This window comes from Triticum aestivum, chromosome 2B (genome assembly GCF_018294505.1).
Source record: "Triticum aestivum cultivar Chinese Spring chromosome 2B, IWGSC CS RefSeq v2.1, whole genome shotgun sequence".
Classification (NCBI taxonomy): Eukaryota; Viridiplantae; Streptophyta; class Magnoliopsida; order Poales; family Poaceae; genus Triticum; species Triticum aestivum.
The window spans coordinates 34,079,861-34,104,368 of record NC_057798.1 but is presented as its reverse complement, the minus strand read 5'-3'; the positions used below and the strand labels follow the sequence as shown (position 1 = coordinate 34,104,368).

Sequence of the window (24,508 nt, the reverse complement as noted above, 5' to 3'; positions counted from 1 at the left end):
TGGAAGGGTGAGAGTGTGTATAATCCATGGACTCAACATTAGTCATAAAGAACTCATATACTTATTGCAAAAATCTACAAGCCATTGAAAACAAAGTACTACGCGCATGCTCCTAGGAGATAGATTGGTAGGAAAAGACCATCGCTCGTCCCCAACCGCCACTCATAAGGAAGACAATCAATAAATTAAATTGTGCTCCAACTTCATCACAAAGCGGTTCACCATACGTGCATGCTACGGGAATCACAAACTTCAACACAAGTATTCTTTAAATTCACAATTACCCAACTAGCATGACTCTAACATCACCACCTCTATATCTCAAAACAATTATCAAGTATCAAATTGATCATAGCATCCAATTCACTTTCTATGATAGTTTTAATTATATCCAACTTGGGTGCCCATCATTCTAGGACCAATTTTATAACCATAGCAAATACCATGCTGTTCTAAGAGACTCTCAAAATAATATATGTGAAGCAAGAGAGATCAACAATTTCTACAAAATTAAGCCACCGTCGTGCTCTAAAAAATATAAGTGAAGCACATAGAGCAAAACTATCTAGCTCAAAAGATATAAGTGAAGCGCATAGAGTATTCTAATAAATTTCAAATCAAGTATTTATCTCCCAATAGGTGTGTACAGCAAGGATGATTGTGTTAAACTAACAAGCAAAGACTAATATCATACACGACACTCCAGGCAAAACACATATCATGTAGCGAATAAAAATATAGCTCCAAGTAAAGTTACCGATAGACAAAGACGAAAGAGGGGATGCCTTCCGGGGCATCCCCAAGCTTAGGCTGTTGGTTATCCTTGAACATCTTGGGGTGCCATGGGAATCCCCAAGCTTGGGCTTTTCCCACCCTTTATTCCATAGTCCATCAAATCTTTACCCAAAACTTGAAAACTTCACAACACAAAACTCAACAGGAAATCTCATAAGCTCCGTTAGTGCAAGAAAGAAAAACCACCACATAAGGTACTGTAATGAACTAATTCTTTATTTATATTGGTGTTAAACCTACTGTATTCCAACTTCTCTATGGTTTATACCCCTACGTACTAGCTATAGATGCATCCAAATAAGCAAACAACACACTAAAAGCAGAATCTGTCAAAAACAGAACAGTCTGTAGCAATCTGTAACTTTCGAATACTGCTGAACCTTAAAAATCCTACCAAAATAGGAAGTCCTAGGCAATTTGTCTATTGATCTACAGAAAAAATAATCAACGCAAAAGCACGTTTCTGTGATTTATTGATTTTTTTTCTCATGAGCGCAAAGTTTCTGTTTTCAGCAGAATCAAATTAACTCTTACCATAGGTTATCCTATAGGTTCTACTTGGCACAAACACTAATTAAAACAAGAAAACACATCTAAATAGAGACTAGATGCAAAATTTATTACTAAACAGAAGCAAAAATAAAGAAACTGAAATAAAATTGGGTTGCCTCCCAACTAGCGCTATTGTTTAACGCCCCAAGCTAGGCATAAAAGCGAGGATAGATCTAAGTAGTGGCATCTTTGCCATTTGATTCATAAATAGCTCGCATGATAGATTTATAAGGTAATTTGACTTTCTTTCTTCAAAAGTGCTCCATGCCTTTCTTTAATGGAAATTGGAATCTAATATTCCCTTCTTTCATATCAATAATCGCACCAATCGTTCTAAGGAAAGGTCTACCAAGAATAATAGGACATGAAAGATTGCAATAAATGTCAAGAACGATAAAATCTATGGGCACATAGTTCCTATTTGCAACAATAAGAACATCATTGATTCTTCCCATAGGCTTTTTAATGGTGGAATCCGTAAGGTGCAAATTTAAAGAGCAATCATCAAATTCATGGAAACCTAGAATATCACATAAAGTTTTCGGAATTGTGGAAATACTAGCACCCAAATCACACAAAGCATAAAACTCATAATCTTCAATTTTAATCTGTATAGTAGATTCCCACTCATCATTAAGTTTTCTAGGTATTGAAACTTCCAAATTGAGTTTTTCATCATAAGATTGCATCAAGGCATCAACAATATGTTTGGTAAAGGCTTTATGTTGACTATAAGCATGAGGAGAATTCAACATGGATTGCAACAAGAAAATACAATCTATTAAAGAGAAATTATCATAATTAAATTCCTTGAAATCCAAAGTAGTGGGTTCATCACTATGTAAAGTTTTGACTTCTCCAATCCCACTTTTACCAAATTTGGCATCAAGATCTAAAAACTCCGAATCATTGGAACGCATTTTAACTAAAGTTGACTCATCTCCAGTCCCATCATTATTAAGATTCATATTTCAAAACAAAGATTTAAATGGGGACACATCAATAACTTTTAGATTTTCATCATTATTTTCATGGAAACTAGAAGAACACGCCTTTACAAAGCAATCTTTCTTGGCACGCAATCTAGCGGTCCTTTCCTTGCACTCATCAATGCAAATTCTCATAGCTTCGAGAGACTCATTAATATCATGCTTAGGAGGAGTAGATCTAAGTTTCAAAGATTCAACATCAAGCGAAAGTCTATCAATGTTCCTAGCCAAATCATCAACTTTAAGCAATTTTTCTTCAAGCAAGGCATTAAAATTCTTTTGAGAGACCATAAATTCTTTCACACTATTTTCAAAATCAGAGGGCATCTTCTTAAAATTTCCAAAAGAATTATTGAAGGAATTTCCATAATAATTAGAGGGATTACTAGGGAACAGTATATAATTAAAGTTTCCTCTATAAGCATTGTTACCAAAATTATTCCTACCAACAAAATTCACATCCGTAGATTCATTATTATTCTCAATCAAAGTAGACAAAGGCATATCATTGGGATTAATAGGAGCACTTCTAGTAGCAAACAATTTCATAAGTTCATCCATCTTTCCACTCAAAACATTAATTTCTTCTATAGCATGCACTTTTTACTAGTAGATCTTTCGGTGTGCCATTGGGAATAATTAGCCATAATATTATCAAGGAGTTTAGTAGCTTCTCCTAAGGTGATTTCCATAAACGTACCTCCCACGGCCGAATCTAAATGATTTCTAGAAGAAAAATTCAATCCGGCATAAAAATTTGTATGATCATCCATAAATTCAAACCATGAGAAGGGAATTGTGAATCATCAATTTCATTCTTTCCCAAGACTGGGCAACATGCTCATGATAAAGTTGTTTAAAATTCATAATATCGTTCCTAAGAGAGATGATCTTAGAGGGAGGATAATACTTAGAGATGAAGGCATCCTTGCACTTATTCCATGAATCAATATTATTTTTAGGCAAAGACGAAAACCAAATTTTAGCATGATCTCTAAGTGAAAACGGAAATAACTTCAATTTAACAATATCATTGTCCATATCTTTCTTCTTTTGCATCTCACACAAATCAACAAAGTTGTTTAGATGGGTAGCGGCATCTTCACTAGGAAGGCCGGAGAATTGATTTTTCATAACAAGATTTAGCAAAGCAGCATTGATTTCACAACACTCAACATCATTAAGAGGAGCAATCGGAGTACTAAGGAAATCATTATTATTGGTACTGGAAAAATCACACAATTTGGTATTATCTTGCACCATCGTGACAAGCAATCCAGCACACAAGCTAACAAAAAGGCAAGCGAAAGAGAGAGGAGGTTGGAAAAGAGAGGGCGAATAAAACGGCAAGGGTGAAGTGGGGGAGAGGAAAACGAGAGGCAAATGGCAAAAAATGTAATGCGAGGGAGATGAGTTTGTGATGGGTACTTGGTATGTCTTGACTTGAGCGAAGACCTCCTCGGCAATGGCGCCAGAAATCCTTCTTGCTACGTCTTGAGCTTGTGTTGGTTTTCCTTGAAGAGGAAAGGGTGATGCAACACGGTAGTGTAAATATTTCCCTCTGTTTTTCAGAACCAAGGTATCAATCCAGTAGGAGGCTCCTCACAAGTCCCACGCACCTACACAAAAAAACAATAACTCGCAACCAACACAATAAAGGGGTTATCAATCCCTTCAAGGCCACTTGCGAAAGTGAGATCTGATAGAAATAATAAGATAAGATAAATATATTTTTGGTATTTTATGATATAGATTGGAAAAGTAAAGATGCAAATAAAAGTAGATTGAAAGCTTATATGATAAGAGATAGACCCGGGGGCCATAGGTTTCACTAGTGGCTTCTCTCAAGATAGCATAATTATTACGGTGGGTGAACAAATTACTGTCGAGCAATTGATAGAAAAGCGAATAATTATGAGATTATCTAGGCATGATCATGTATATAGGCATCACGTCCGTGACAAGTAGACCGACTTCTGCATGCATCTACTACTATTACTCCACACATCGACCGCTATCCAGCATGCATCTAGAGTATTAAGTTCATGAAGAACAGAGTAACGCATTAAGAAAGATGACATGATGTAGAGGGATAAACTCATGCAATATGATATAAACCCCATCTTTTTATCCTCGATGGAAACAATACAATACATGCCTTGCTGTCACTGGGAAAGGACACCGCAAGATTGAACCCAAAGCTAAGCACTTCTCCCATTGCAAGAAAGATCAATCTAGTAGGCCCAACCAAACTGATAATTCGAAGAGACTTGCAAAGATAACTTAATCACACATAAAAGAATTCAGAGGAGATTCAAGTATTTTTCATAGATAAACTCGATCATAAACCCACAATTCATCGGATTTTGACAAACACACCACAAAAAGAGTTACATCGAATAGATCTCCAAGAAGAGGAAGGAGAACTTTGTATTGAGAATCAAAGAGAGAGAAGAAGCCATCTAGCTAATAACTATGGACCCAAAGGTCTGTGGTAAACTACTCACAACTCATCGGAGAGGCCTTGGAGATGATGTAGAGGCCCTCCATGGTGGATTCCCCTCCGGCAGAGCGTCGGCGACAGCGCCAAGATGGGATCTCGCGGATACAGAAGGTTACGGTGGTGGAAATAGTTTTTCGTGGTCGCCTCTGATGGTTTCGGGGTACATGGGTATATGTAGGAGGAAGAAGTAGGTCAGTGGATGCTCGTGGGGCCCACGAGGGTGGGGGCGCGCCCACCTGTAGGGGGCATGCCGGGCACCCTCGTGGCCACCTCGCTTGTTTCTTGACTTCCACTCCAAGTCCTCTGGATCACGTTTGTTCCAAAAAGATCGCTCCTGAAGGTTTCATTCCGTTTGGACTCCGTTTGATATTCCTTTTCTTCGAAACACTGAAATAGGGAAAAACAGCAATTCGGGCTGGGCCTCCAGTTAGTAGGTTAGTCCCAAAAATGATATAAAAGTGTAAAGTAAAGCCCATAAACATCCAAAATAGGTAATATAATAGGATGAAACAATCAAAAATTATATATACGTTGCAGACGTATCAGACGGTCGGCGGCCCGACCGAATGTGGCGGCGGCGTGAGATCGGGGCAGGGCGTGGTCGGGGCAGGCCGGGGGCGTGGGGCGGCGTTGGGGCAGGGGCATGGGCCGGGACGGCGCGTCGGGCCAGGGGCGAACGGGCCGGGGCGGCGCGTCGAGGCAGGGCAAGGGCGCGGGGCGACGATGACAAGGAGCGGGCGGCGAAGGCGACAGCGACCGCGGGGCGATGGCGACGAGGAGCGGGCGGCGAAGGCGACGGCGACCGCGAGACGGCGACGGCGACCGCGGGACGGTGACGGCGACCGCGGGGCGGCGACGGCGAGCACGGGCAGCCTGGCGGTGTCGATGAGTTCGGCGTCGTCAGGGGGCAAATGGTCGATGAAACTGAAAAATTTACAAGTCGTGCTTATATACGCAGAGTATTGGTCCCGGTTTGTGGCACGAACCGAGACGAATGCCCCCCTTTGGTCCCGGTTGGTGCCACCAACCGGGACCAAAGGTCTCTTTTCAGCAGCCCAAAGGGTGGGAAGCAGAGGCCTTTGGTCCCGGTTGGTGGCACCAACCGGGACTAAAGGGGGGCCATTAGTCTCGGTTGGTGCCGTGAACCGGGACCAATGCTACCCTTTAGTGCCGGTTTGTGGCACCAACCGGGACCAAAGTCCTGTTGCAACCCGGTCACGGCCGAAAGTTTAGTCCGACCTCGCTAGTTGAGAGGGGCTCGGAGTGGTTTATAAACCCCACTGCCGCTGCCCTCTCGAGCTCCTCTCCAATGCAGGCTTACGGGCCTAATCTCTGTCACGCTGTGCCTCTGGGCCTACTGGGCCTGCTGCGGGCCTGAATCCTGGCCCATGGTTGGGTTTCTAGTCGTATTCAGGCCGTGGTGGCCCAGTAGGTGGCACATTTTTTTTAAAAATGTTTTCTTTTTTGATTTATTTATTTTGTTTTGTTTATACTTACAGCAAAATACTTACTAGTTTTTCATGTAATTCTTTTTGATTTTAGGTAATAAAAATTATAAACTTTCTGTTAGTGCCATTTGTTTTCCAATTTGAATTTTTTTAAATTTGTGTGAACCACTAGTTTTTGAATAACTTTACTATAAAAATAGATTATTGAGTGATTCTTTTTCCTTCTATTCAATATTACTGTGTTTTATCATTATATTCAAAAACATATTTTGTTATTTTAGTTTCTAACAAAAAATTCTTTATGATAATTCTTTTTTCTATTAAAGTTTCTAACAAAAAATTTCTTTATGAAAATTCTTTTTTCTTTCAATGTTTTGAACCGAAAATAAATGATAATTTTAGTTGCATAAATTTTATATAATTTTAGTTTCAATAATACTAGAGGTTTATAAAAGTTTATTTTGTTTTTACTTATTTATGAAAGTTTATTTTGTTTTTACTTATTCAATTTCTTTTCTTTTTTGCTTTTTTATTAATTTTATGAAAATTATTTCTTTTTTGCTTTTTTATTTTATTGTTTCTACTTACTGTTCTATTTTTATTTATTTTATTAAAGTTTGTTTATTTTACTTTATTAAAGTTTATTTTGTTTCTACTTATTTATTTTCTTTTCTTTTTTCTTTTTAAATTTATTTTATGAAAATTCTTTTTGCTTTTAATGTTTTACACACAAAAGCTCTCTCCCCAGTTCATTGGTCGGTTCATTGGTCCCGGTTCATGAAAATTCTTTTGGCCGGTTCATTGGTCCCGGTTCATGGCTTGAACCGGCACTAAAGACTAACCTTTGGTCCCGGTTCAAGGCACCAACCGGGACCAATGGTTGTGGGCCAGGAGCGAGGCCCATGGGTCCCAGTTCGTCCCACCAACCGGGACCAAAGGGGCCGGACGAGCCGGGACTAATGCCCCCATGAGGCCCGGCAGGCCCCCTGGCCTCACGAACCGGGACCAATGGGCCCATGGGTTCCGGTTCGTGACTGAACCGGGACTAATGGGCTTATCTGGACCGAACGTATGCCCTGTTTTCTACTAGTGTATAGAGTGTAATATTTACAGTGTGGGGATGTTGGTGGCCAAGAAAGTTTATGCCCTTGTGAAGACATTACTGTGAAGTCCTAAGTTAGTTATCCTGTAAAAAGGATTCTTATGATAAGCATGTAAAGAAACTTCTAAACTTTTTTGTAGATATTTAAGTGCCGATACCATCTTTTGGTATAACACAGAAAAATCAAGTTTTGAGGCCAGAGATTTACCTTGCTTTCGCATGTGCATTACTTTAGCTAATCAACCTGTCATCGAGCTTTTAGTTGAAGTTCACTAAATTTCTTATACCGACATTTCAGGGATAATACGACTGACCCAACTGTTACCGGTGCCATGCTTTTGGGGTCGACCAAAACATTTAAAAATGTTAAATGTGGTTATGTGATAAAATCAAGTATGAAGGAGGAAGAGATCAACACCAGCCACGGCAACAAAGATGATAGCGTGTCTCAGTGAGCATGAGCAATGGCACACTCGTGTCGAGTACCTACCAAGATGCTTCCCTGGTCAGACTCCGAGCACTTCCTCCTTGCCGACGCCGCCTTGGCTATTGTTGTTGTCTCCTCGGATAAGCCGTATCAGGTTGGTTCCATTGCACTGCAAATACTACCACTTCTATTGGGCAACTAAATACAACTTGCAAGCATGGGAAAACATGTACACCAGTGTTGTCGGGCACGCGGAAGCCAATTCCTTGGGTCACCCATTGTTCACCAGCTGCTCTAACCAGTAACCATGCCTTGCTCCCAGTAAATTTGAGCTTGCAGCCATTTAGGTAGCTTCTTGTCATGCTCACATCTAGCAGCAAGAAAAATGAGAAGCTGCTGACTAGAGTGTAATGTCTTAGTGGTAGTGGCGACCACCAAGATATGATGCTCTAATGCAAAATATTATAGGAAAATCTACCACTTCTGTTGGGCAACTAAATACAACTTGCAAGCAAGGGAAAACATGTACACTAGTGTTGTCGGGCGTGCGGAAGCCCATTCCTTGGGTCACCCATTGTTCATCAGCTGCTCTAACCAGTAACCATGCCTTGCTCCCAGTAAATTTGAGCTCGCAGCCATTTAGGTATCTTCTTGGCATGCTCACATCTAGCAGCAAGAAAAATGAGAAGCTGCTGACCAGAGTGTAATGTCTTAGTGGTAGTGGAGACCACCAAGATATGATGCTCTAACGCAAAATATTATAGGAAAATCTACTTACTTTAACCACTTTTCGTATTTGGTATTTAATCCATCTACATGTACAAACACGAAATGCAGATATTGTTTTGTTATTGAGAAATTTTATGATGTGCCCAATTATGGACCGTACATTGATAATGATCTAATGGTTAGGATGATGCATCGTTTGATAATTCAAGAAAAGGTCATGTCTTTACAGAAATGTTCAATTCCCCCTCAGTTTGAACTTGTAAGGTGTACTAATTTTTAAAAAATTCAAACTTACCTAATTTTGACCAAGTTTATAGTATTAAACATAAATATCTACTATAGAGAAACAATATCATTAGATTCATGATGAAGTATATTTCCATATTTGATTTATTTAGGGGCTGTTCGAAAAGCCTCCACGCCCTTGCTACGGAGCGGAGCGGACGAAGCGACCTTCTGGCCACTCCGTAGATTATAGTTGCATGCCACTCCGCTCCGGAGCGGAGCTGCGGAGTGGGAGTGAGTCCGAACCAGCCTTTAGTATTGTAGGTGTTAGATGTATTTTGCTATAGATTTGATCAAACATAGGAAACTTTGACTTTTGAAAATTTAATTCACCTTATATTTTGACAGATATGGAGTAGTAATTGCTGGACCAGATCCATGCACCATCATCTGAAACCCATGTAGTCATGAGGTGTGATGTTAATTTTAACAAATCTGCCCATGGACAGAACCTCGATACCATGATTCACAGACCAACCCACATAGAATTTGTGTAGACTGACATATACACCGAGTTCATCTTGTGGTATGTCCCTGAACTTTTCCAAATACAATGCTCTTAGTTGGGATGCCATCAAGCTCCAAACCAAACCAAACCAAACCAAACCTGGGAGCACTTTACTTGCCAATAAATTAAGATAACTTTTGCTTAAGGTTTTGTCGTAGTTCATTACCAAGACGGGTAGCACTGTATAGTTTCCTAGCAGCAACATTTGGCCAGCTTCTTAGATTTTATCTGCATGAATAGTAGATTTGCTCATTTTGATTTATAACATAGTAAATGTTCACCTCAGCTGTCAGATTAACATAATGGAATATCGTCAGATGTATTTGAAGGTTGCCATTTTAGGTGGGCCAAACAGCTAGTGCGCTGAGGTCAAAATAAGCATGACACCAGTATACTTTTCAGATATATATACTTTAAAGTGCATTGAAAAGATATAAGTACACTCTTTTAAGGATAAATTTTGAAGCCAAATGTATACTTTTCACCGGACGAAGGGAGTACACATCCATTTTATTAAACAAAAGAAATTCTAGGTCAACGAGTACAAAAATGTTTATAGAAATTGCGGTCAGGCAGGTCGGAAACAAGATTACATAGCTCATTCAAGTAATCTACTATTGGCATGCCAGACAAACATGTTGAACAAACCTAAATACAGAGCATAGGAGAACCATGTTTCTTTCCTTCAGCAAGACAGTGGTGATGCAGAAATTAGTTTATGAGCCAAACGAAATTTACCGACAATCATCACACCAGATTAATTCACTAGCCCAATCTACAAAGAATCAACTAATGAACTGAATTGACTGTAGGACTCGCTTACATACATGATGTACCAACTAGTCATTGAAAATCCAAATCACATGAGAGCCCAGGATTCAGTAAGAACTGGACTATGGCCAAACCAAACACACTATAATTTATTAATCGTGCTGCATATATGCAAACATTTCGGTTCATCTGACATGAAACGCATACGTACATGTCACACGCATCGAAACATGAGCTCGTGTAAGCCTACTTTTTTTCCGGACCTCCGCAACCTAGGTGTACACACATGACACATGCCCGGCCTAATTGAACACGGGATATGGAAAACAAACAGAAATTGAAGGTACATAAGGAAACAAATACTTAATGCATGCCTGCATGAGGTACACGAAGTAGTAGCTACTCCCTCCGTTCCTAAATATTTGTTTTTTTAGTGATTTCAATGGACTACCACATACGGATGTATATAGACATATTTTAGAGTGTAGATTCACTCATTTTGCTCCGTATGTAGTCACTTGTTAAAATCTCTAGAAAGACAAATATTTAGGAACGGAGGGAGTAGATGGGAATGGAATTGACAAAGAGGCTCTCGATGATGTCTTCAAGATGCGAGCTGAAGGTGAAGGCATCTTTCCTATCACCGTAGTACACCCACTGAGAGTGAAGTTGACTAGGGGTTGGGGCGCCACCCGGTGGCGCCGCCTCAGAGGAAGTTACGGCGGTGTCAGGTGGGAGGCGCCCCTTCCACTCTCCTATTTATACTAAGGAATGTTCTTTTTGCATTATGTGATGTTATGAAGAAACTAACATTTATAGCAGAACAAACCAACAAAAATGCAACACATGTAGACAAGATAGTTACATTATACTGTCAGTGTTATAAAATCAAACTGAAAGCACAAGAATATATGTGTGTGCAAGTTCCTGACCGGAACTATAAGAGGAAGCAGTAGAAATGTAGCACAAGCAACAGTCTTAGAGGTTACATAAGCGATCAGATAGATGATAATGGCTTAGGTTGCTCGTAATGCCCTATGCATTGCGGAATGCTCCTCCTCGTCCTTCTCCGCCCCACAAGGTGAGGGGCTCGCGGATGGCTCGGCTTCCTATATATATATGATATGATATGAAAAATACAAGTAAATCTGCATAACAAGCAGAAAAAGGCCATATATATGATTTGCATTTCCTAATGTAACACTTCAAACTTAGAATGCAGCAAACAATCTGACTATCATAGCAGCATATGTCAGCAATTTAAAGCTTTCAGTCTATTTGAACAATTAGACACCAGATAACTATACAAAATTTATTTCTCTATCTACAATTCAGCCATGTCTGCACATATATTAGATAAACTGAAGTAATCGCAGATATATGTTTCTCAATCAAGCAACTAACAAATTAATCACATATTCGAAATTACCAAGAAATATTTAAGAGCAGCAAAACAGAACGCCAGACAGTAAATGATTAAATCACACGTACTGAAGGAGGCACGCACCAGTCTCAGCCCCAAGCCCATTTAAGCAGAGACGACCGCGTTGGACGCAAATAGCAACTGCATCGCCTCCCTCCCATAGACGTCGAGCTTCCTGCTGTGAAGGTCCTCATCGATCGTGCCTCCTGAATGTGCATGTGCGCACTGTTAAGGGCAGAAGGAAACCAGTGTACAATATTTGTGGCGCACCAAGCGTATCGTTGTGCTTGTACATTTCGTCAAGTAGTTAACAATATTTGCTATATGCTTAGGTGCAAAGCCACAAGTCAAGCATGAAGTTACAAAAAGTACTTGACGCCACTTCTTCCAACAAACACTCTTGTACCTAATGGAAAATGAACGGAAGACTAATAATGATCTCTAGAGTATTGGTTGGAGAAAGAAACCTTGCATTAATCATTGATGCCCTTATAAAGATCTCTAGTCATAAAAGTATTGGTTGTAGAAAGAAACCTTGCACTAATCACTGATGCCCTTATCATATAGTAGAATCAGCTGCGGATTTCTACAAGCGCCGAAGGCCAGACACAATAAATCACATCAGTATGAAAGGAACAATGGATACACAGACAACTCTTGGTATATTTTCCTCAGTTTACAGTGTGACTCAGCAAGCCAAAGGTAGATGGATATATAAAAATATAACAGAACAAGAATGCATCAATACAAATTATAGTGCTTTTTAAAACAAAATAGCATGAACAATAACGTGGTCTACGTCATATTAACGTCCTCCTTAATACAAAATTTGTGTGTTTGAGAAAAAAAATGAACAATGAGGTGCATACATGAGAAGAGAACACATAGTTGCACGGTATCAACATTTTCAAACAAACATATGAGAAGTCCGGGATGAATTGGAAATATTCAGTTCTGCTCTAAAGTAAGACGAGGAAAGAGACTGCCTGAGTTTTGTTGATGGAAGAACAATGCGTGCTTCCAAGATCATAAAGGAAAACCTGCCCATCATTTCGAAACTGCGGAACGAAAAGAAATCAAGAAACTATTATATATTATCATTGTGTAGTGCTGAATTCTTGGACCCTATTATCACCAGCTCTGGTTCACAAACAATAAATAATTATCACATGTCCAGAAAACTTGCACTCAGAGATTATTAAAAAAAATATAATGAAAGATACTAAAACAAAGTGAACAATTGCTCATAAGAGAAAACTTTATGTAGTGAGACATATAGTTCATGGCATACTTATGCAAGAAAATCAACCGCAGAACTTAAATAGAGTTAACCAAGTGCATATACTTTGTGATCTCTGCCAAAACAACATGGACAATGCACTACAAAGTCGCCTACCCCGTGTAGTTGCTGTTGGTGCCGCTGGGCATTGATGTCCTGGTACTCCACGGTTGTGATCCTGCCTCTAATAAGCCTGCACTAGAACAAATCGCCGCCCTCAGGACAGAGGGATGATCTGGCTGTCCAAGACGAGGAGGAGGGAGGCGTCTGCCTGGGAGCTCTATTAGCAATAATAGTTTAGGCACTGAACCAGAACAGTTTACAATAGTCTGAGAGTTTAGGCACTATTAGCAATAATCTGAAAAATGCACAGGAAAACCTAGTAAATAAGATGCAACGTGAATGACTGAGTAAATTGCAAGAAACCACCACTTTGAAGGCTAGGTTTGCAGAAATCACTACTATACATTTTTTTTGGGTAGAAAACATCATGTCTAGCATAATCTTTTTGCAAATAACACTGATTGGCGGATTAGAGCGCTTTAAGTATGTTTATGACAGGTGGGTCCAGATTTTGCCGACGTGGCGTAACGGTTCGGCCGAGACGGCGTTAGATGATGTATTTATCTAGATTTACAAACGAGTCCCTGTAATTTGAAGGAACACCCTTAGATGAAAACCAAAAAAGCAATCAGCTCCCTAAGCCTATCCAAGCACGCGAGCAGAACTTCAACACGACGATGGCTCTCGTCGACGGCGAGGGGGCGCTCCAACCGGGTATGGGAGGCGGCGGTCGTCGGGGTCTGGGCCCCGTCGCCGAGCTCCTGCTGTCCCATGGCACCCCAAGCTCTGCTCGATCCCGAGCAGCCAGCCACCTCTGGCCTCCAGCCGCCCGAGGCCGCATCAGCTGCTCCAGGCCCCGCGCGCCCCTGCTCCTCCCCAAGCGTGCTCCCGCGCCGCCGGCAGCCGCCTTCGTCCGCGGCCACAGGAGCCAGCAGCAGCGCTGCCCCGCCCGAGCTCCTGGCCTGTGCGCCTCATGCCCGACCACGCCTCGTCCCTGCCGCCCGCTCGCCGCAGCTCCGCGCCACGCGCCGCCTGCCGCAGGAGGCAGGACCTGCCCGCGGCCCCTTCCCCTTCTCCTATCTTCTTTTTATTCTTCTTCTTCTCTCCCTCACGCCATCTCTCTGCTATCTCTCTCTGTTTCCTTCCAGCAGGGACGCACCCATGGCCGGCAGCAGCAGGACAGGGGCGGATCTCGCCGGATCCGGTGTCGGGTGGGGGCAGGTGAGGTAGGTTGTTTTTTTGAGGTGTTTTTGGCAAAAAGAACCCCTCTAACGCCATCTCCGATGATGTTATGCCACGTCAGCAAAATATGGGACCCACATGTCATAAACGCGCTCAATCGGCCCTAATCCACCGATCAGTGTTATTTGCAAAAAGATTACGCTAGACATGATGTTTTCTGCCAAAAAAATGTATAGTAGTGTTTTCTGCAAACCTAGCCTTCAAAGTGGTGGTTTCTTGCAATTTACTTTGAACACAAGTACTGAACCAGAACAATCAGCAAGAAGTGGAAAATTCACAGGCTCCTACTAGGACTCACCTTGAAGCTGACACCTTGCATTACACGATTGTCCCCAAAAGGACTTCTGCACATCCCCAATATATCTCCCCAAATCTAAGTTCTTAGACAAGCTAGAATCATGCACCACGATCAAAACAAAAGGCCATTCATCAAGCTGAGCAGAATTGGTAACAAGAAAGACGTGAATACCGGTGTATCAGACGGGGACAAATCGATAAAGGAAAGTGCAAGGTGCACCTTAGTAGCAGAGCCGATTTGCCGAGCAGATCAGGGCAATTCCTGAGAAAAAAATTGTAGCCAACCATACGGGTTAATTTTAAGAGCAAACACATGATGAGAACTATATGCTATATTCAGTAATGAGTTTCTTATGAAATCTGTTACGATCATGTGATATTATTAGGGAGTCAGAGACTTCGTAATGAACTTGTTATTTTGGTTTAACAATATATTTGAACGGTTTTATGTTATTATTTTTTGTCATGCCATAGTCATGCATAACTTTTCTTGCATGCAGTCACTTTTCTTTACATATAGTTGCAGCTGTTCAATCCATCTAACACACTATCTGTTGTCCCACTTCTAAAACTGCATGGTGTCTATTCTTTCTGTGTAGATCACTGCATTTTAATACAGTAACAAGCCCACTTAATTTCATGTGGTTTAAAAGTGCGCAACACAACACATCTGATTTCACACCAATATTCACACAGTCACATACAACAACCTTGCTCAAAATTTCACAAAAGAAAAACCAGAACCAACCGAACAATCTTGCTGTGTCGGAAGAAATTACCTGAAAAGTTTGTCAGGCAAACCTAATCTGTCACTATCATAAGGTGGTCATATCTCAAGCATTTCGTGCTATCATACTTCTTTTCATGTTGCAGACCTAATATTTTCTTTATATTTTGGATCTCTGCATTCTCCATTAACTGCTTATGGCTTGCTTCTCTCACATTTAATAATTTACCCCTGAGAGGAAACACACCATAGTGATCCCATCCGCCATCTGCAATGAAATCAGGCTGAACTCTTCAGTATGACAGTGAAATCGCATACTATGTTCTTTTAATAGGTTCGTGTTACTCACAGCCAAAGCCTTTGTTGAACTTGTCAGAGTTCTTCCGTCATTTGCATTCTGTAACAAGTTAGATACATTAGGTACTTCCCAGATTGTTGGAAAGATTCTGTTACCAGTCTACTTCTACAGGTGGCCTATTTTTTCTGTTGAGTAGACACTGGATTGACTATTGAGTTATGTAGTCTTTTCAGGTGATGTATTTTTTTTTCTAGTTAGCTGAACAAAAATGTGTAGCACAGAAATAATATATATAGGAAAATAATGCCGATAAAGTATACTTTCATGACAGACTTTATGGCGTAATTTCCTTTATATTAAGTGAGTCTCCTTATCAAACATATGCAATGCAAAAGATTGGACATTACCATCTATATGATGAAGTTACTAAACGTGTTTAGATAAATTAACACTCCACTTTACTGGATCGAGTTTCCTAAACACTTCATTGTGTGCCAAAGATTTTACGAACCATGCCATTGCTACATGAGAAACCACAAACGAAACCATAGCAAAAAAGAGAGTACTATTCACAAATAACAATAGATCTAACATCCCCTGCACTATTGAATATACTTAAATTGTCTTGACGCCAAGTTTACATCAATAACCAAAAGAGGATGCTAAGCAAGACACTTCTAACATTTCCCTTAAAATATTGCTACATCAATGCATGCTAACAGTTGCATGAAAAAAACAGTTGGCTTAGCTGGTGTATGTATGTTCCAAACAAATCTGAATAACTATAATGCTCTTATGCTTAGAAAAATGCTGTTTTCACATTTGAACTTATTCAGTCAGCAGTCCAACTATCCAAGTATGGATCCATATATGCATGTACCCTGCATACCATGAATTTAGTAATAAAGCAAACAGCAGATACCTGTGGCAGTCCAATTGATTTTGTTTCCGTGCACAGCGTTTTTTGGCCGGCCACAGAATCAATCAGCAGAGGCTGTTGTGTACGTGAGTGTCCAAGTTATTGGAACCAACTCTGTCCAAGGATTGAAATTCGAATAGGAGGTCGAGTACGTGTGTGTTGCTGCTGTACAAAGCATCATCCAGTAGTACTCCAGAAGTAGCAGTCAGCTTTCTTTGTCATCGTCGTTGCCATAAGCACTCGCTGCTGTGGGGCTGTGTTAATAAATTGTACTCCCTCCGTCCGAAAATACTTGTCGAAAAAATGGATAAAAATGGGTGTATCTAGAACTAAAACATGTCTAGATACATCCATTTCTCCGACAAGTATTTCCGGACGGAGGGAGTACGCATCAACTAATTCCACCCCTTGATCACCACCTCAACCAAACAAGAATATTTGGCATCAAATTGGTGAAGAGCGAACCTGAATCTGACTTAGTATCGAGGGGCTGGAATTTGGTTGGAGGAAGAACACCACCGTCATCCCACAGGGAAGAGCGTGTGCATCTCTGTCGTGCATCTCTCGTTCGTCGGGTGGACGGGTGGCGACGAATAACAGAGAGAGGGGGTGCTGCTTACCCGAGCAGGAGGTCGCCCACACCGGCGCAGGCCACGGCGTACAAGACGTGGAGCTCGGCTGCACCACACCGGCGTAGACCACGTCGACCAAGGCACCTTCTTCCGTCGTCCTCGTCCATGGAGGTTTCCTGCTGCTCCAAATCGAACGAACAAGTTCCCATCACCACCACCACCTGCACGAGCTTACTCTGCCGCGCCTCCCGTCGAGCCGCCGCCGTCGCCATCTCTCTCCAAATCAAAGGAAGGCAAGGGCGAGGTACACCAGCCCTGCTCGGGCCGGTCACGTGGGGTGGTGCAAGGCTGGAGGAGCAGCTGAGGGTTGGAGAGAAGGGGTGGCGGCGGCGGCAGGTAAGGGAAAGGGAGAGGGATGGCAGGGGCTGGGCCGCTGAGGAGTCCCTTCGGTAGGTAAGGAAACGAGACGAAGACCTTTTCTCTCTTGCCTTTTTTGTCTCGTATACTGTGTGGGATGACATGGACAGCCACAAGATATGGGCGAAGCTCGCGATTGGCCAACGCAAATCTCTCTCGCTACTAGCCGCCGTGAACAGTACGCCTCTGCCGATGTGGCACGCGCGAGCGACCGCGGTTGATGCATACGTTAATGTGTTGGATGACCCGTTGCACCACAGGCAGCAGCTGACGACTATGTTTGAATCAGGCTTTGTTGGTGGTCTTCCACTCATCTTCTATCATCGAGTCGATGTCAGCAAAGGCGACCTCCTCCGTGACCTTGTGCTCATTGGCGTAGCACTCCACGCAGTTGGCCACGTCCCTGTTGTTCCGGGGCTGCATGAACGTTTCCGTTAATTTAACTAATTCAATACTATGCTAGAGATTAGCTAATTACAAATAAACATGGTTAACTGCACATACATGTATGCTTACCAACGTACTTTGGATGAAGCAGCAAGGTCATTCATTAGGCGCCCAATCTTGGCGCGCATGCCATGACGACATCAGGGTATCCAAGTGCCCACTCAGTGCTCCCTTGGGCATTTCATCACCCATGCAAACCATCGTATACACGCATAGCTGTACGGCGCCTATGGACATGGCGGCCAAATGCAATTTATCTTCAAACCTTGGCTTGTGATTTTTGTGCAACCATTCAGCTTCTTGGACATAAGAGCATCTCCAGCCGTTGGCCCCCAAGGGGGCACCTAAAATCGCCGCCTGGGGCGAGCCGGCGCAAAAAAAGGGCCTAGGGGCAAGTTGGCCCCCAGTCATCAGCCCCAGGCCCGCATCCAGACGCGTCTGATTTTTTTAAAAAATTCAACAAGTTTGGCGAAGTTCGGTTAAAACACGTCTAAATTTTGGCAAACTTTGGCATATATCGTTTCGCGACGTGTTTACAAACATAAACTAAAAAAAGAAATCACTGAAAGCGGAGTAGTCGCCGTCGTCGCCGCCATCATCGCCGTCGTCGGCGGCGGCCTTCTCCTCCTTGACGCGGCCGCCCCTGCTGGACCCCTACCCGGCGTCGCCGTGGCGGACTGGTGGCGGCGGCGGCGGCGCGTCGTCCTCGTCGCTCTCGTCGAGGACAACGACTCCTCCTTCTTCGCGGCCCCGGCGGCGCTGCTTGAAGCGTCGTAGGGCGGCGATCTCGCGCTCCCACTCCATCCTCGCGAAATCCTTGCGCGCCCATTTCAGCGCCACGTCGTCATCGAGCTCAGCGTCGCCGGGCTCCGTTTTCACGGCGGGGAGCCCCGGCTCCGTTTTCACCAGCGCGAGCCCCGGCTCCGTCTTCGGCTTGACGAAGCATGGAAGAGCCGACGAGGAGGCGCGCCGGCCGCCCTCGTTGATGATGATGTCGGCGCTACGAGTGCGCCGGCCGAGCGGCGTCTTCGCCGCGGGCTCGGCCTTGACGCCGAGCAGCGGCGAAGAGTCAGAGGAGTGGGAAGAAGATCGTGACGAGGAGTGCGAGCAGGAAGATGAGGGAGAGACGAACCTCCTGGGCAGCCATTGCCCGGCGCGTCGGCGCTGGGCCGGGGCCGCCGGGGCTATACCAATGGCGGGTTGTTGCCGCCCTCGAGGTGCGCCAGCACGCCCTCGAGCGTGCGGCCGGGGACGCCCCACCACACGTGGCGCTCCTCGCTGTTCTTCGTGCCGCCCACCACCGTCACCCCGTTGGTGGACGCCAGCCACTGCTCCTGACGGCGTGCGAAGTAGTCCGCCCACGCCGCGTGGTTGTCGGTGTCGTACTGGAGGAGGGCGAGCTGCTCGACCTCGGCGCCGAAGTAGTGGGGGCGCGTCGCGGCGTCGGGCAATGGGGGAACGGCCACGCCCCCGTTGCTCAGCCTCCACCCCGTCGGCCCGGCGCGCATGTCCGGTGGCGCCGGGATGTTGGCCTCGAACAGGATCCAAGACTCCTATTCGTGGAGCGAGCGGCCGAAGCCATTGGCCGCCGCAGAGTCGTCGGGGAAACGTGCGGCCATTGGGGAGAGGGAGAGATCGGAGGGGGAAGGGCTCGGCGGCGGCGTACGGGAGAGGGAGGGCTCGGTGGCGGCACGCTGAAGAGGGAGAGCTCGGCGTCTAGGCTGTTGTGGCCAGAGGCGAGGGAGGCCGGCGGCTTAAATAGGCGGGCTCATGTGTACACATGGCGGAAGGGGAGGCGTCGCCGTGCCGCCCCGTGACGCGCCGCCCGTGAGGAATCAATGGCAAGGCTGACCGGCGGCGGCAGCCTTGGCATTGATTCCTGCGGGAACCGAGGCAATGAGAGCGATGAAGCGCCCGTCTCGCTGACTCAGCGGGCCCGCATCTGTTTCGCGCCAAAACCACTTGCTACGGCGCCCCCGGGCGCCCCCAGCGCGCCGGGTTCGGCCTGAGTCCGCCAGCGCTGATTTCGACCCAGGCCGGCAAAAATCGGGCTCCTGGGGCATGACTAGGCTGTTTTTTCGGCGCCGGCGCGAAAACCCCGCCTCGGGAGGCCGTTCTGGGGGGGCGGCTAGAGATGCTCTAACAACTCGACTGCTGTTGGAACTGCATGCATGCGCACGAGCATAGGTAAAACGCATAATTATTTTTTATATTAATATTTTTCTAAAAATAGACATAGAAATTATTCCTCAAGATAAACATGCTGACATGTTTGTGAATTTTTACAACACTACTGTTTTGTGACCAAGGAAGTATATGTATGGTTTGTGTTGATTAGTAACAAATCATAAATATTGTATTCCCTCCGTCCGGAAATATTTATCATCAAAATAAATAAAAGGGGATGTATCTAGATGTATTTTAGTTCTAGATACATTCATTTTTGTCTATTTTGATGAATAGTATTTTCAGACGGAGGGAGTATTCACCTAGATGATTTCCCAGCAACATCCCAACGATCCTCTTGCCCCAAGCAACCAGTCTCTCAACGGCTACACTTTCTACTTACATCTGAAATCATAAGTTGATCATAAATTTTCTCTGTTTTCTCTCAGCGGTACTTTAGTTGAAGAAGCTGTACATTCGAAGAAGCAAATGGCCAAGCAAGCAGAGAGATACTTTCTTTCTCTTTAGCATCTTCCACCACGAGTATCTCGCGGTAGTAACTCAAAACTCATCGAGTAGCTCCTTTTGGGGAGGAGGGGGCAAAAGAGCTGAGCTTTGTTATTTTTTTTATTGAGAGGTATTTTGGCCCTTTTTTCTTATTTCCCGGGTTTTGGCCCTTTTTACTGAGAGCTAATAAATTAGTTAGACATGTTTACAGCCCACCACAAAGCGTTTTCCAAAAAAATTGTGATGGGGCATTTCTAATGCTCATGTGCAATCTGTATATGTGTTCTAAAAAATGAAATAAAATAGATAATTCTGTACCTCCTTCTTGATGTGATCAATTGAATATCTTCCATTGAGTCTCAATTCATCATCAAACTCCTTAAAGCAGATTAGCAGTTTATTATAGAACTTCTTCAGATACCCTGGCACAAGAGAAAAGGCGCTCCCATCCCATCTGCGTGACATATTAATTAGTTTCAAACAAGCACCCCCAATTCATCTATTTTGGCTAGAATTATTAGTTGTTCACCACAGATACAGAGATTGGCAAGAGAGATAACCTTTGTATGGCTGCATCGAGCTTCCTATACTCCTCCAAGGTGGCACCAACATCATTGGTATCATCCAAGAGTGTGTGCAGAAAATTTAACTTGGCAAAGATCATTCATGTGAGCGCGTGCTCTTCCTCATAGAACACACAATAGCCCCAAAGGTAGCACTCCACCACACGGTCCCGAGCAAAACTTAGCCCCACATATCCCTTACGATCACTATACCACCTGAAAAAAATCCATGCATACTAACAAAATTGATAGATAGTTCCAATGAAGCATGTACAAGCACATTTATATATATTGATATAGTTGGCTGGGTATATGTTAATGAAAATACTCAGAGATAGCTTTGAGCTCCTTCAAGTGGACAGCCTGGAGGAGGTTAAATTCCAGCTTTGCGAGCTCTAGAAGGATTGGATTGGGCCCTTCTTCTTGTTCGTATTCTAGTATGTAGCATAGTGCATCCAACCTCCTATAGGTCCTTGGTAGTGGTACATGAAGGGCATGCTTGACTTGCTCTGCTAAAGGGGATCCAAGGCTCGGTGCCAATGATTCTAGATGATGCCTTGCAAGAGAGATGGCGCCTTCGAGTTCTGGCCCGCCATGGGTCAACATATATGCTGCATTGTAGAGACATAGGATTCCCTTCGGATCATTTTTTTATATCCTCGTTAAAGGTCCCATCTTCACCCCTAAACTTGTTGAATACATCTGCAACACATATTCATGTTAATTCATTTTCATGAAGTGTTCTTGCAAGGTATTCAATGTTTACATATTTAGATGGATACCTGGAGATACCCAAAGAACATGTTCCCTAAGATGGCAGAACCGAAGAGCAACCTCGCGGAGGCTAGAGATATTGAGTTCATTTTCATGTATGTCACATAGAGCAGTGCCTATCTGTATTTCAAAGAGGTGTGCTATTCCTAGGCGTTGGATTGCATCCACCAACTTCATTCTCTCTAAACTATTACTGCAAATCTTAAACAACATGTCAACATCGTCCTTCAATTTATTGATTCTAATCTTCATCCATTCCTCTGACCTCTGCAAAAGTTTATTGGTTACAGTTATCCAAACTAGTTGTTAATGTATCAATTAAACGTATGGGACAACATAGAAGCTTTATGGCATACTGTCACAGGAAATGATGATTCAATCACTTGATCAAATTTCAACGATTTTGATGTGTGCTAAGAGTAAATGCTGCCTTTGCATAACTAGATGTCAAATATTTTCTGCCTAGGGAGCAGTTTTTTACTTTGCAAAAGCTTACAACTTGAAGGTATGAATTTAAGAAATATATTTGAAATTTTTCTTTATGGTTATAGGGAAAAAGATAACTAGTTCGGGTATCATTAAAATATCCCTTTGATTTTATTCGAGGATGAATTGGTGGTGGTGATATTCGTGTGGAGGCCATGCATAGCCCTTTTAGATAGCGCCACTTTGTGGACACAAGAATAAGAGACAAGGCCATGCATAGCCCTTTTGGATAGCGCCACTTTGTGGACATAAAAATAAGAGGCAATTAACAACAGTGGTGCTTGAACTTGCCATGGATATTCACTTTGACACCTAAACTTGAAAAATACGTCGAACTAGTTCTAATACTTGGCATGAACATGCAGATACGGTGCTAATGACATTCGTAGACGTAAAGGGTGCTGACGTAGCACCGTATTTTGCTGAGTTGGCATGGGTCCACTTTTAGAGACGAATCAAGATTTTAGTTGAATACTATGTCTCTATGACAAGTGGGCCTCGTCCGCCTGTACACAATAAAAATAAAAAAAGAAGAGAAAACTAAAATAAGAAAAGGTGAGCAACAAGGTTTTAACTTTGGAACTAACGAATGTGGGCGACCTGTGCTAGCCACTCGAGCAGATACCATTATATGCAAAATTCGGCCCCTTAGGCTTAATGTACTGTGAAATAAAAAGGCTGCACTACTTAAATTGCTTGCAATTAGTGCTGCCCATTTAGCACATGTTAATTTAAAAAATGCAAAAAATCTAGAAACTATAGATCACAGTAATACAAATAAAGTTCAATCATCTGTGTGATATTAAAAGGTATAAATATGATACATAAAACTAAAATAACTAACTTTAAAAAAGTATTTGTATAACTATTTGAATATTCATATATTATTTTAAAAATATTACTGAATAGAATATATGAATTATAACAATGTTTGTATAATTTAATCTAAAATAATATGAATATTTTTAACATTACAGTTTGTAAATTACTTTAACTATTCAAATATTAGAGTAATTAAACGCACATTTTTATAATTCATAAGCATGTTGTTTAATAAAATGTTTCTATAATTAAAATTTATTCATAATTTAAAATTTAAAATGTATATGTGAATATCCACACGTGGATTATATTACATTACATAAATATTAAGAATATAAGCCATGAGCAAATTTATACGCCGGTAAATATTCGTTAGTATTTAGTAAATGTTGTTGTCCGTAAATTCCTTCAAATTAGATATAAGCCATGCATGTACAAAAATGTTTATTCAGTATATTGAAAATTAAATTATATAATTAGTATGTCAATATTTCTTAAACTTACAAGAACATTTTTAGTAAGTTATTTTATTGCATAAATCTGTATATTCATTTTGTTTGTACACGAGTATTTGTGTACGACAAGGTTAGTATTTATGCACCACAAATATTTATAACGCATGACATGGCATGGGGCTTGGTTTATAGATTTTTCTAAATGATATATGCGCATGAATATTTGTATACTATGAGGTAACTATTACTATTACACACAAATATTAACATATGCACACAAATATTTGTATACTATCTGATGGAGTGGTTAGCACAGCGTGGCCACACGCTTCATGTCCCAGGTTCGAAGTCGAACCCTGTCTTAGCATTTTCCATTTTTGCGCTTCTTATCTACTGACAGACGGGGCCCATCAGTCATGGGGACATATTCAACTAAAATTTTGTTTAGCCACTACAAGTGGATATTATGCCACGTCAATCAAATACGATGCCACATCAGGACCCTTTACGTCTACGAATGGCATTAGCATCGTATTTGTATGCTCACACCAAGGTTTAGAACTAATTCGACACTTTTTTAAGTTCAGACACTAAACTGAACACCCGTGGCAAGTTTGACCACCACCGGTGTTGTTACCTTAGAAAACAAGACAAAATCTTGGAACCGTTTGATATGTTGTCACTGTCTTTGTCTAGGTTAGAGGAGCTACTTCCTAATGCATGTGTGAGCCCAAATGTCTTGAATTTGTTCTTCTTCAATCTTTTAACTGATGTGCAAATTTAGTGACCATCTTGTAATTTTATTAGGATGCCTTTCTAACACTGGTGTGGCAGTTTTTTTACAAACCACCATATTCTAGTGCGCACACACTTTTACACTTCGCCTATCTCTTCCTTCTTACCAGTACGTAGTAAATCCCTTTTAGGATCGAATGTGTTTTA

General features: G+C 42.5%; 1 long non-coding RNA gene and 1 pseudogene across 1 annotated transcript; both read right to left on the bottom strand.

The window, feature by feature from the left end:
- Positions 1–10,655: 10,655 nt before the first annotated feature.
- LOC123038868 (tau-cadinol synthase-like) lies at positions 10,656–21,980 on the bottom strand (annotated as a pseudogene).
- On the bottom strand, positions 14,714–17,348 carry LOC123040202 (uncharacterized). Its single transcript, XR_006418080.1, has 3 exons — positions 16,361–17,348; positions 15,490–15,537; positions 14,714–15,408 (listed from the first exon to the last, which is right to left on the bottom strand). It is a non-coding gene; the product is annotated as an uncharacterized lncRNA (long non-coding RNA).
- Positions 21,981–24,508: the final 2,528 nt, after the last annotated feature.